Source organism: Zea mays, chromosome 5 (assembly GCF_902167145.1).
Source record: "Zea mays cultivar B73 chromosome 5, Zm-B73-REFERENCE-NAM-5.0, whole genome shotgun sequence".
Taxonomy (NCBI): domain Eukaryota; kingdom Viridiplantae; phylum Streptophyta; class Magnoliopsida; order Poales; family Poaceae; genus Zea; species Zea mays.
The window spans coordinates 75808941-75821617 of record NC_050100.1 but is presented as its reverse complement, the minus strand read 5'-3'; positions in this window follow the sequence as shown (position 1 = coordinate 75821617).

The following is a 12677-nucleotide window of genomic DNA, read 5'->3' as shown; positions in this document are numbered from 1 at the left end:
TTTCACGGGTACGGGTTTGGGACGGCAAAACCCAGCGGGTTTGTACCCGTTGCCATCTCTAAATGCGGGACAGTGAATCATAAAGTATGTAGGACATAATAGGTCAGAGGACACTTGCCTTCACCAGGTTGTTGCTCAGGGAGGTCTCCAACAACACACTTAGGAACCTCGGACTGCTCGTTGTATAAATAAAGCGAGCATGCATTCAATACATTTGGAAAGTACAAATGAACACCACACCAAACATGTACAAACATTGGAACACAACTTAAAAGGACACAATACTACCTAAGGGATAATGAATTTAAAGTATAACATGAACTACAATATAACTTAACTTCATTTGAAAATAGATTATTATTTCCCTAAGTGTTACTTACAATTACATAAACATAGTTCAACATATTTTATTGTGACCTAAAATTTAGAAGAGAGATGAACTTATGTAATACATATTATTAATCTCACAAGCTTAAACAATTTTAAATTTCTAAGGTTCTCCTTTTATTTATTTATTTATTAAATAAATAGAACATACACCTATATTAGTTCATATTCAATCCTAACAATTAGAGTGTGCAGACAGTGAGTGAAACCATTTTATTTCAACAGAGAATAATTCTATGAACATTTTGCAATTTGAATCACTAAATTTGGAGTTCATATGCAAAAGTTATGAAATAAAGAAGTTTGGGAATTCAAAATATGAAATTAGGGCTAATTCTGTGAATATTTAAAAGTCCAGGGCTAAATCTGCAAGATTACAGGGGCCTGCGCGCGAAAGCCAGGGACAGCGGGTTGATTTCCAATAAATCGAGGGTCTCCTTAAGAAAACTACCGCACAAAGGGGTATCAGGTGAATCTAACCATTAGATCAGAAACCGACGGCGGAGATTAGATCTGCGGCCGAGGGCGCGCGTGCGAGTGGGCGAGCGCTGACAGGCGGGCCAGGGAGTGTCAGCGACAGAGGGGGAGAGCGCGCTGACCGAGCGGGCCCAGCGCTAGAAGATTTGAGCGCTGACAGGCGGTCCAGGGAGTCAGGGCGTGCGTACGCGAAGCGTTATCCGTGATCTGGGCTGTTCGATCTGAATCGGATGGAGGGGATCAGACCAAGGGGAAACGGACGGCTGCGGGCGGCGCTGCTCCTCTCCGCGGTGGTGAGGTCGCCGGAGTTGAGGCTGGCGCGAGCTAGGGTGGCTCCTGGGTCGCCGGAGTTGTGCAGGGAGGAAGAGGGTGCCACGACGAACTCAATGGCAGGGAAGATGCCACGAATCCACGGGCAGAGAGGGGAGAACGGCGGTGAGAAAGCCTCGGGTGGGTCGGAGTAACTCCGGTGAGCCATTCCGGCCACGAGGAGGGGACTTAAGGCGCGCTAAGGCCTTGGCTAACTTCAGCAGAGGCAGGGGTGACACAGGGACCTACTCCGGTGAACTAAACCAGGCTAAATCGGCCGGCCACCGCTCGAGCACGGCGGACCGCCGCGACCTAGTACCGGCGAAAGTGAAATTGGCCGAACACAAAGCGCAACAGGGGAAATTGGGCATGGGGACGGGTGTCTCACATCGGGGCGGAGCTCGGGGAGGCTTGGAGCGGTCTCCGGCGAGCTGGATGGCCGGGAACGCGAGCGCCGGTCTCCGGCGGTGGCTGGCGGCATGGGCAGAGCGCGAGAGAGGGTTAAAGTGAGCGAAATGAGGCGAGGTGTGTGCGCGGGGCACTGGCGGGGTTCTAAGAAGGGAGCTGGGCGCATGGGCGGGCGTCGTGGCCTAGAAACCCGGTGACGTGTGCGAGTGTGCACTCGTCGGTCCATGGCGAGAGCGGGGAAGGTGGAACTGACAAGGCAGGCCCACAGCGTAGAGAGAGAAAAGGTGACGCGCGAGGGCAACGGCTCGGCACTGGTGAACCGGGCCCGCGAGACAGAGAGAGAGAGAGAGCGAGCACGTGGGTGAAGAAAACCGACACCGACATGTTGGCCCCAGTGGGCACAGAGCGAGAGAGAGAGCGTGTGCGGGAGAGGGGAACTGTCGCTGACAGGCGGGGTCTGCCTGTCAGGCGGCGCGGGCGCGCGGGCGGGCTGGGCTTAGTGAGTCGACTGGGCTGCTTTCTCCTTTTCTTTTTCTCTGGATTTTCTAATTCCTTTTCTATTTCTTTTTCTATAGGGTTTTCAAATCCAAATTCAAACTAGGTTTCAAATTCAAATAAATTCAAACTTGTGCAACACTTCAAAGAATATTTTAAGCTCAGCATGATGCAACATGTCATGACTCATAAGGTTTTGGAAAAAAATAAATAATTAACCTCCACTAGTTTAAGCTATTTCTAATCAAAAAGGAAAAAGGGAGAAAGAATCTAGAGAGAGAGAGAAAGCCTAGAGTGAGAAAAAAGAAGAGTAACACATGATTTTGGGTGATAATTAGAAAGAAATTTTATACCCCCAAAATCAGGGTGTTACAGACCTATCCCCCTGAAAAGAATCGCGCCCTCGAGATTCAGGGCTGGCTAGAAAAGAGCTCAAGGTACTTGGCTTTCAAATCATCTTCTCTTTCCCAGGTTGCTTCTTCTTCTGAGTGGTGACCCCATTTGACTTTGCACATCCTGATGGTACTTCTCCAAGTGACCCGGTCTGCTGTCTTCAGAATTTGAGTTGGCTTCTCAATATAAGTCAGATCTTCTTGAACTTCAAGATCCTCTGCTGGCAACTGCTCTTCTGGCACTCCCAAGCATTTCTTCAACTGAGACACCTGGAACACATCGTGCATAGCTGACAGATTCTCTGGTAAGCTGAGTTGATAAGCCACTTCTCCACGTCTTGCTTGAATCTGATACGACCCAATATAACGAGGCGCTAGCTTGCCTTTGACTCCAAACCTTTTGGTTCCTCTGATGGGTGACACCTTCAAGTAGACATAGTCTCCCACTTCAAAACTGAGTTGTCTTCTTCGGGTGTTAGCATAGCTTCACTGTCTCGACTGTGTTGCCTTTAAATTCTCTCGGACCATCCTGTTGTTCTCTTCGGCTTCAAGCAAAATATCTGGTCCGAACACCTATCTTTCACCTGGTTGATCCCAATGCAATGGAGTTCTACAATTCCTCCCATAGAGCGCTTCAAACGGTGACATCTTTAGGCTGGCTTGGTAGCTGTTGTTGTAAGAGAATTCTGCATAAGGTAATCTCTTGTCCCACCTATCTTGTCTTGCAAAGCACAAGCCCTCAACATATCTTCCAGAATCTGATTTGTTCTCTCTGTTTGACCATCTGTCTGTGGGTGATAAGTTGAGCTAAACTTCAAGTGTGTGCCCAAAGCTTCATGCAACTGCTGCGAAAAATGAGAGGTGAACTGGGTACCTCTGTCTGATACTATCTTCTTCGGGACGCCATGCAAGCACACAATCTGAGCCATGTATAGTTCGGCTAACACTGCACTATTGTAGGTGGTCTTGACTGGTATGAAATGGGCCACCTTTGTCAAACGGTCCACTACTGCCCAGATGGAGTCATAACCAGAACGAGTGCGAGGCAAACCGACTATAAAGTCCATTCTGATCTCATCCTACTTCTACTGAGGAATCTGCAACGGTTGCAACAAACCTGCAGGTCTCTGATGTTCTGCTTTAATCCTCTGACAACTGTCACACACAGCCACATACTCTGCTATCTCCCTTTTCATACCGTACCACCAGAATCTTTTCTTTAGGTCTTGGTACATCTTCTCACTACCAGGGTGTATAGAGTATGCTGTCTCATGAGCTTCCTTGAGAATTAATTCCCAGATCAATTTGATGTCAGGAACACACAGTCTATCCTTGAACCATACCACTCCTTCTGCATCCTCACGGAAATCCATGCCTTTCTCATCTATGATCAGTTGCCGGATCTCGTTGATCTTCTCATCATCCTTCTGACCCTTCCTGATGTCTTGCTCTAGAGTGGGTTCCAACTCAATTGTCACTCCTTGGGTGTTGTTCAGAAATCCGAGACTCAATCTGTCGAACTCCTTTGCTAGCTCATACGGCATCGGGTGAGCTGCCAACATATTGACTTGACTCTTTCTACTAAGAGCATCCACAACCACATTTGCTTTGCCTAGGTGATAATGAATCTCCAGCTCATAATCTTTGATCAACTATAGCCATCTTCATTGTCTCATGTTTAACTCTGACTGAGTGAATATGTATTTGAGACTCTTGTGGTCCGTGTAGATATCACACTTCTGCCCATAAAGATAATGCCTCCAGGTCTTCAATGCATGAACCACAGCTGCTAATTCTAGATCATGAGTAGGATAATTCTTCTCATGAATCTTCAACTGTTGGGACGAGTATGCCACTACTCTCCCTTCCTGCATCAACACACATCCCAGTCCGGTATACCAAGCATCACAATATACTGAGAATGGCTTGTGAACATCTGGCAAAATTAGTACTGGTACCGTTGTTAATTTCTCCTTCAATGTCTCAAAGGACTTCTGGCATGCTGGGGTCCACTTGAACTCAACCATTTTTGCCAACAAGGCTGTCATTGGCCTGGCAATCTTGGAGAAACCTTCAATGAAACGCCGATAATAACCAGCCATTCCGATGAAACTCTTGATTCCTCGGACATCTTTTGGTGCTTTCCAGTCCAAGATAGCTGTTACCTTCTTCGGATCTACAACCAATCCTTCTCGTTTTATAATGTGACCCAAGAACAGGACTTCACTGATCCAGAACTCGCACTTGCTAAGCTTGGCATACAACTGACAATCTCGTAGCCTCTAAAGTACTTTCCTCAAATGCTCCTCATGCTCTTGCTCATTCTGGGAATATATGAGAATGTCATCAATAAACACCACCACAAACTTGTCGAGGTAGTCCATGAACACACTATTCATCAAGTACATGAAGTAAGCTGGCGCATTCGTCAAATCGAATGACATGACTGTGAACTCATACAGTCTGTACTTGGTGATGAATGTTGTCTTCAGTATATCCGATGGTCGGATTCTGAGATGATGGTAGCCTGACCTCAGATCTATCTTCGAGAACACACTGGCTCCTCTCAACTGATCGAATAAATCCTCAATTCTGGGCAGGGGGTACTTGTTCTTGATAGTAACCTCATTCAAGGATCTGTAGTCAATGCACATCCTCTTTGTTCCATCCTTCTTTTCCACGAATAACACTGTGGCTGCCCAAGGCGAGGTACTTGGTCTGATGTAGCCTTTCTCTAACAACTCATCAATCTGTTTCTTGAGTTCCACCAACTCTGTTCCGGACACTCGATAGGCTCTCTTAGAAATAGGGGCGGTGCCTGATATAAGCTCTATGGCAAATTCAACCTTCCTTTCAGGTGGCATACCTGGTAACTTCTCGGGAAACTGTAGCATCCCAAAAATTCAAATCCTGAAATTTTCTCAAACTTGCTCTAAATTCAAAATGAACTTCAAATTTCATTTCAAAATGTTTGTTTGTGAGTTGATATCAACAAATAAATTATAGTGGTCTATATTCTCTCCAAAATCCTCCTCAAAATATCCTACAGATATTTCCCCAGTGATTCCCTCAAATTCTTTCCAGAAATACTGGCCAGATATTTCCCCAGTGATCCCCCTCAAATTCTTTCCAGAAATACTGCCCAAATATTCCACCGATATATCTCCAAGTATTTTCCTCCTGAGAAATACCTTGAGAATCATTTTTCAAGTCCCTACAAATATTTTCTTCATAACTTTCCTCATGCTCATACGTAAACGTATGCCTCCGGTGTCATACGTTGAGCTCTACAAGCTAATTACACTCATATAAGACAAATCCATGCTAATCTCCCACTAATCCTCTCATCCCTCCCCCTAATCCCCCCACCATGGCTATAAATAGAGGGGCAAGGGCCTCCTCTCATCCCACCACAAGCCATTTCATGGCAACTCTCTCCCCCCCACACACGCCCACTCCATGCTCCACACAAGCACACACTAGCACAAGGATTGTTTGGTCGTTCCTCGATCGATCGTCCCCCTGTTCTTAGTTTGTTCGTTCGTCCGATCGTTCATGGTTCGTTAGTCCGTTCGTTCGTTCGTTTGTCCAAATAATCTTTTTCCTGTCGTTATGCTGCCGAAATTCCAATCGTTCGTTCATTCGATCATTCGATCGTTCATCGTTTGTTCATAGTTCCTATTCATCGTTTGTTCATAGTCCCTATTCATCGTTCATCCAGATAATCTTTCTCCTGCCGTTATGCTGCCAAAATTCCGATCGTTCGTTTGTCCGATCTTTCGATCGTTCGTCCGTTCGTTCATAGTTCCTATTCATCGTTCATCTTTCGTTCATAGTTCCTATTCATCGTTCATGGTTCGTTCATAGTCTCTAGTCATCGTTCGTCCAGATAATCTGTCCTGCCGTTATGCTACCGAAATTTCGATTGTTCGTTCGTCCGATCATTCGATAGTTCGTTCGTTTGTTCATAGTTCCTATTCATCGTTCATCGTTCGTTCATACGGCTATCCACCATCACTATTCACTATTACTATTCACTGTTACTATTCATCATCGTTAATATTCATCGACACTATTTACCATTGTTACTATTCACCGACACTATTCATCATCGTTACTATTCATTGATGATATCTAAGGTAACTTTTTCGCCGTCACTATTTATTGTTACTATTCATCGATCATTCGATCACCCCAAATTTCAACTACTCATCCATCATGCTGTCCAGTCCACCTAAGACCAGCCAGACCCATATTCCAGTCATACGAACTCCGGTGACTGTGATTTTCCTTCCAGTAGGGAACTTCCCATCTGGTCACCCATCCCAGGTTTCTCCAAGTTGAGCATGCTTAACTTTGAGATTCCTTCGAATCAGGCTTCCAAACTCCGATTCCAATAATTCTTGTTTCTAAATTCTTATCGAATTTTTTCCTATCCAACCATGTCATCGCTTAAGCATGGTTCATATTCCAGAAAACTCCCAAAATACTCTTGTCCCGTATTCTGTCTATAACTCTCCTGTTCATACTAAGTCAGACGATTCATTCGTCACTATTCTCACCAACAGTGAACTTCACTATGTTGCACCACATACACCCAGCTATTAATACACCCAGCTACCCTCTCCCTCTCCACACACACTCAACACCCTCAGCCAAGGCAAACACTCGACCCACTCAGTTACACCGCTCTGTCGGCTACACGCATAGTGTCGCTTCGCCTCCATTCCACCCTCCTGGTAAGCACCTCCGCTCCACCACTAGTAGTATCTCAACACCACATGACACAGATTCTACTCAAGACTCTACCCATTCATATATCGCTATTCTGACCACTATACTAAATATCTGTTGATATACTTGCTGGTTTGTATATATGTTTGTTCATGTTGCATAGTTATCGGAGCGTTCGTGTCGTCTCGTGGAGGCCAGATCTGCAAGTCTACGCCTGGCAGTAGAGCTAGAAGCCAGTTCCGCGAGCTCTCCCCCCTTTTCGCCGGATAAGCATGACAAGCTTACTAGATCCCTTTGATGCATAAATTACCTATGATTTTTCAACCACAACCCTCAGCCTGTTATTTTATGCATGATATGATTTTGAGACAAGTTATTATGGCCACCCAACCGCTTGCCGCAATCAATCCTTGATATATTTGTTACAAATGATTTGAGAAAAGGTGTGAGTTTTCAAAAGAAAATGCTTTTCAAAATGTGTATAATGAAGGGTTTTCACCCTTATCACCTTTGAGTAGGGATGATCAGAGACTCCCTGGTTTAGGGGAGTGTTGGGGGCCTTCGGTTTCCGAAGGTCCTCAAAAACGTGATTTGACAATGTTTTCTAAGTATGCGAGCAGGTATCTTCGGAATTAGGAATCAGGTTGCGGGTATACAGAAGCATGGTCAAGACGAAGCTTGACTGGGACGGCGATCATGACGAAGGATAAGATGATCACGAAGCTATATGCAGAAGAGCTTCGGCATCACGGCGGAAAAGGGAAACCGACTTAAAGATGAAAAGCCAAACTAGACCTCGAAGAATTACTATAGGGTTATTGATAAATGTAAAGGGCATTATTGTAATTTTGCATGGGCTGCGACCCGTGCCTATAAATAGGTGAACAGTATCCTTGTACTGTTCACGTTGACTTGGCATTCACTTTTACGCCACGCCTGTATTTTCCTTCCTTCAAGCCGAAGGTACATTTGCAATTTATCTTTGCATACACAAGTAATATAAATAGAAATATATTAATAATAATGATGTTTACAGAAATTACGCTACTTTCTATTCTTTGTTTGAATGTTTTTCATCTTTTACCATGATCATGAAGGTATGTCCTTCATGACCTTCATCCTAAATTCGTTATATCCGAAGGGAAATAACGATTTGAAGGACGAAGGGCTTTTGATATTTAACATTTTATGTTGCCTTGTTCTTGATTCATAGTACTTGAGAACAAGTTCCCAACATTGGCGCCCACCTCCGGTGAACTCACTTCCACTTTTTGAATCTTGAACGCTTTCGGCAAGCATCACCTTCGTTATGCCGCCGAAAAAAGCTTCAGCGACAGGGGCTGGTACTTTACAGCCACTGGATCCCAATCAGGATGTCCTTTCTCTTAGAGAGGCACGAAGCCAGAAGAGGAAGGCTATTAGTCCAACACCTCCGGAGGATGAATTGGATCAGGAGATCCAGAACCTGGAGATCCTTCAGCAACAGGTGCAGCGCAAAAAGGAGAAGATGGCTCGTCTAGCTGACCTTCAGAGACAGATAGACGAAGCTTCTGAAGAGGTTCGTCATCTTGTTCAAGATGATCATAGCCGAAGGCCTCCACGCAGAGAGCTCCATCAGGAAGGTTTCCACAATGAGGACGACTGGTATGAAGATTTCCATCATGGAAACTTTGCTTTCGATGATGCTTCTCCTCTTTCAACAGAATTACAGGCTACACCATGGCCGCAGTCTTACAAGCCACCCCAGCTCCCCATGTATGACGGTCATACAGACCCGAAGCAATTCCTGATGAGCTATGAAGCAACCATATCCTTGTATGGTGGCAATACTGCAGTCATGGCAAAATCTTTTGTCATGGCCGTCAAGAGCGTTGCTCAGACCTGGTACTCTTCTCTTCGGCCAGGGACAATCACTTCTTGGCAAAAGCTGAAGGATATGTTGATAACCAGCTTCCAAGGATTTCAGACAAAGCCAGTCACCGGCCAGGCTCTATTCTAGTGTACTCAGGATCATGAAGAATACCTTCAGGCGTATGTCCGAAGGTTCCTGCGTCTGAGAGCACAGGCGCCGATAGTGCCCAATGAAATTGTCATTGAGGCCATGATTAAGGGGCTTCGGCCGGGACCTTCAGCGCAGTACTTTGCCAGGAAGCCACCACAAACATTGGAAAAGCTGCTCCAGAAGATGGACGAATACATTCGAGCTGACAATGACTTCCGCCAAAGAAGGGAGGAAGCATTCAGGTTCTCTGAAATGACCAGGGGCTTCGGAGGAAGATTTCACCCGAGGCACGTTAGGTCAATTCATAACTCTACTCAAACTGATGATCGAGGGAGCCAGCAGCAAAGGCCACAATACTCTTCACAAGCTTCAGGGCAGCAACAAACTTCTTTTCGGCCGCCAGCGCTAAGGGGCAGAGGCGCCAGGGGCTTCGGGGGAAGGTTTGGAGATCAGCCAAGAAAAATTTACTGCTTATTCTGTGGTGAAGACAAGGGCCATACCACCATGATGTGCCACGTTACCATCCAGAAGCAGAAGGAGATAGCAGAAGCAGCAGCGCAACAAAGTCAGCCGAAGCAAGTCATGCATACTGCTTCGTATCATTCGCCTTATATTCCAGAATATGTAGGCAACCACCCTGCAGCGTCTGTTGCTTCGGCAAGCCAGCCCCAAGCGTCTTGGCAGCACCCTCCACCACCACCGCCGACGCAGCGAGGACAGCAGCCAGAAGGGAGTCAACACAATCACCTTCAGAGGGATTTCAGAGAGGAGTCTGAAGCTCGCACAGTCAATAGCACTGTGCCAGAGTCGAAGCACATTTATTGATGAATATCCTACCTCAACAGCAGTTCTTTCGCATTCTTACATTCAGTATTACCTTTTTGTTAGTAAGGAACAATTATGAGGAGTTTAAGTGTCTTTTATCGTTTTTCGATTTCTTGTAACACTTTCGTCTATTACCATAATAAAAATATGTCTTTTCCATAGGCTTGATTTGCCGAAGCATACAAATTTATGGTGGCATGAAGGACCTTCGTATTATCAAACATTTGTCCTAACGGACATAGTACAAATCCCTCGAAACAGTAAAAAGTCGCTCCTAAGGGAACGCAGTGTAAGTTTTCTGAAACTACAGCGAAAAATAAACGCTGATTCCGCTGAAAGTAAAAGGCGAAGAAGCTCCTAAGGGAGGCTTACAGCGAAAAATAAACGCTGATTCCGCTGAAAGTAAAAGGCGAAGAAGCTCCTAAGGGAGGCTTACAGCGAAAAATAAACGTTGATTCCGCTGAAAGTAAAAGGCGAAGAAGCTCCTAAGGGAGGCTTACAGCGAAAAATAAACGCTGATTCCGTTGAAAGTAAAAGGCGAAGAAGCTCCTAAGGGAGGCTTACAGCGAAAAGTCAGCGCTGAGATAAAAAGTGTGTGTACTCTATTACAGGGATATGTATCTGCGGCACAAATATCATTTTGCATAACATAACATCATCACATCATTCTGCATAACATAAGCATCATACAGCATATTGCATGTGGAACAAGAAGGGGATACAATGTTGGTCTTCGGAGAATATTTTGGAAAAGAGAAAATCGTGCTAAGGCACAAGACAAATCGAGATGAAGTGTAGCCTCATCGGAAATGCAACACAAAACTTTTTTATAGCTTCGGAAAATATTTCACGAAGCTTGGACATTCTTCATCAGAGAAGTAAGCAAATTCCTGTGATATAGAAAGGATTTTCTTCACGAAGCATGAAAAGAAGGGAAGGTGTTTTTTTCGCCGAAGGCTCAAAAAATGGTATGTATGCAAAGTTTCATGCATCGTAAAGAATTAAACTATAGATTATATATTACATTCAAAGTTACAATATATTACATATGTTACATTCCAAATGTTTCTACAGTAACATTCAATCCTCCGTAAGCACTATTTCTTCAGCTTCATTCAATAGTTGGTCGACAACCTTGTCCATAATGGCTTCGGCCATTTTTCTAATTTCATCGTCCCCCTTCGGGTGGGGGCCCGGAGATGCCTCGGCAGGTTCTGAGGGAAGAGAAGATACGGCTATATTACTATTACAAACCGCGAACAAAGTCTGGAATTAAAAATTACAGCATAATAAAAACCACTAATTAATACCTATTTGCCCTTCGGGCTCTGTACTTTTCTCCGCAGCTTCTGCTACTTTTCTGGCATCGTGGATGCCTTTTTCACTCTTTTGAATAATTTCTTGCGCCATTTCTCGGCCGCCGTTGTCCCAGATATCGGTGAAGAATTTCCCGCCGACCATGCTTGCTTCGGGCGAGGGGTCTTTAATGTCTTCAGAGGACAAGGTAGCTTCGGACTGCGCCAAGGATCTTATATGCTCGCAACCTTTCCTCTCTAAAACAGCAGCAATCCCTCTAGCACCCGAAAAAGCGCAGATGTCACCGCGGCTATTCAGGATTTCATCGAAGGCCTCTGCTTCGTGACTGATCCATTCCATTGGACCTTCAGGATTGCCTCTTGAGAAATTCTCTTCACTAGAGAATGCGCCAACGCTGGCGAAGCTAGATTTTATCTTCTTAACGCACTCTATGGATTTAACATAGCATTTTCTCTGGGATGCACGAAGCTCCTTAACACTTATCTCTAAATGATTGGCCAATTGATCACTAAGCTCTCGTTTTGTTTCTTCAAGTATACGTTCTTCTTTAGCTCTAGCTAGCTGTTTCTGAAGATCTTTAATTTCACGTTTTTGGGCTACGGCCTGGGCCTTCGAGGCAGCTTCGTCCTTTTTTACCTTGTCTACCAATGTAAGCAGAATTTTATCCTTTTCCAGAGCCTCGTTTCTCAGTTTAATAACTTCTGATCGTAGGTTGTTGAACGCAATTTCATAGCTTTCGTCTTCGGCATTCTTTTGTGCTCTCAATGCGTTGCTTAGAATTAAACCCTATATGAAAAAGAGTTGGTATAAGAATAAGAGAGTGAGTTGTGAATTATAAAATTTCCAAACGCCCAATTCCCATACCTTCAGGCTATTGTATGCAAGACTATCCGCAAGATCGTCCTTCGTCATAGCGCATAATCCAGCTTCAAGCTTCGGAAATCCCATACTTCTAGCCATCTCCCGACAAGCCGATAATTCTTTGTTGTCTGGGAGGCAGTATAGGAAATCTTCTTCGTTCGTCTCATTGAACACTAATGCCCCCTTCGGATATTTCAATTCTTTGGCATAGTGATTAGCTTCAAAAACTTCTTCTTCCGATAACTTTTTCCCCGAAGCATGTCGCACGATATAGTCGTATATTTTGGAAGATGCTTCGGGGACGGCGGTATCAATTTCTTCGACCAAAGTTGGCTCTGACATTTTCATTTCTTCGGTTGCCTTTGCAATTTTTGCTTCTTCTGCTTCCAAAGGTATTACCTTGGTTGGTTCTGAAGGCCCGGTTTCAACTCCAGTCTGTTGCTTCGAAGCTTCAGCAACGGACACTTCGG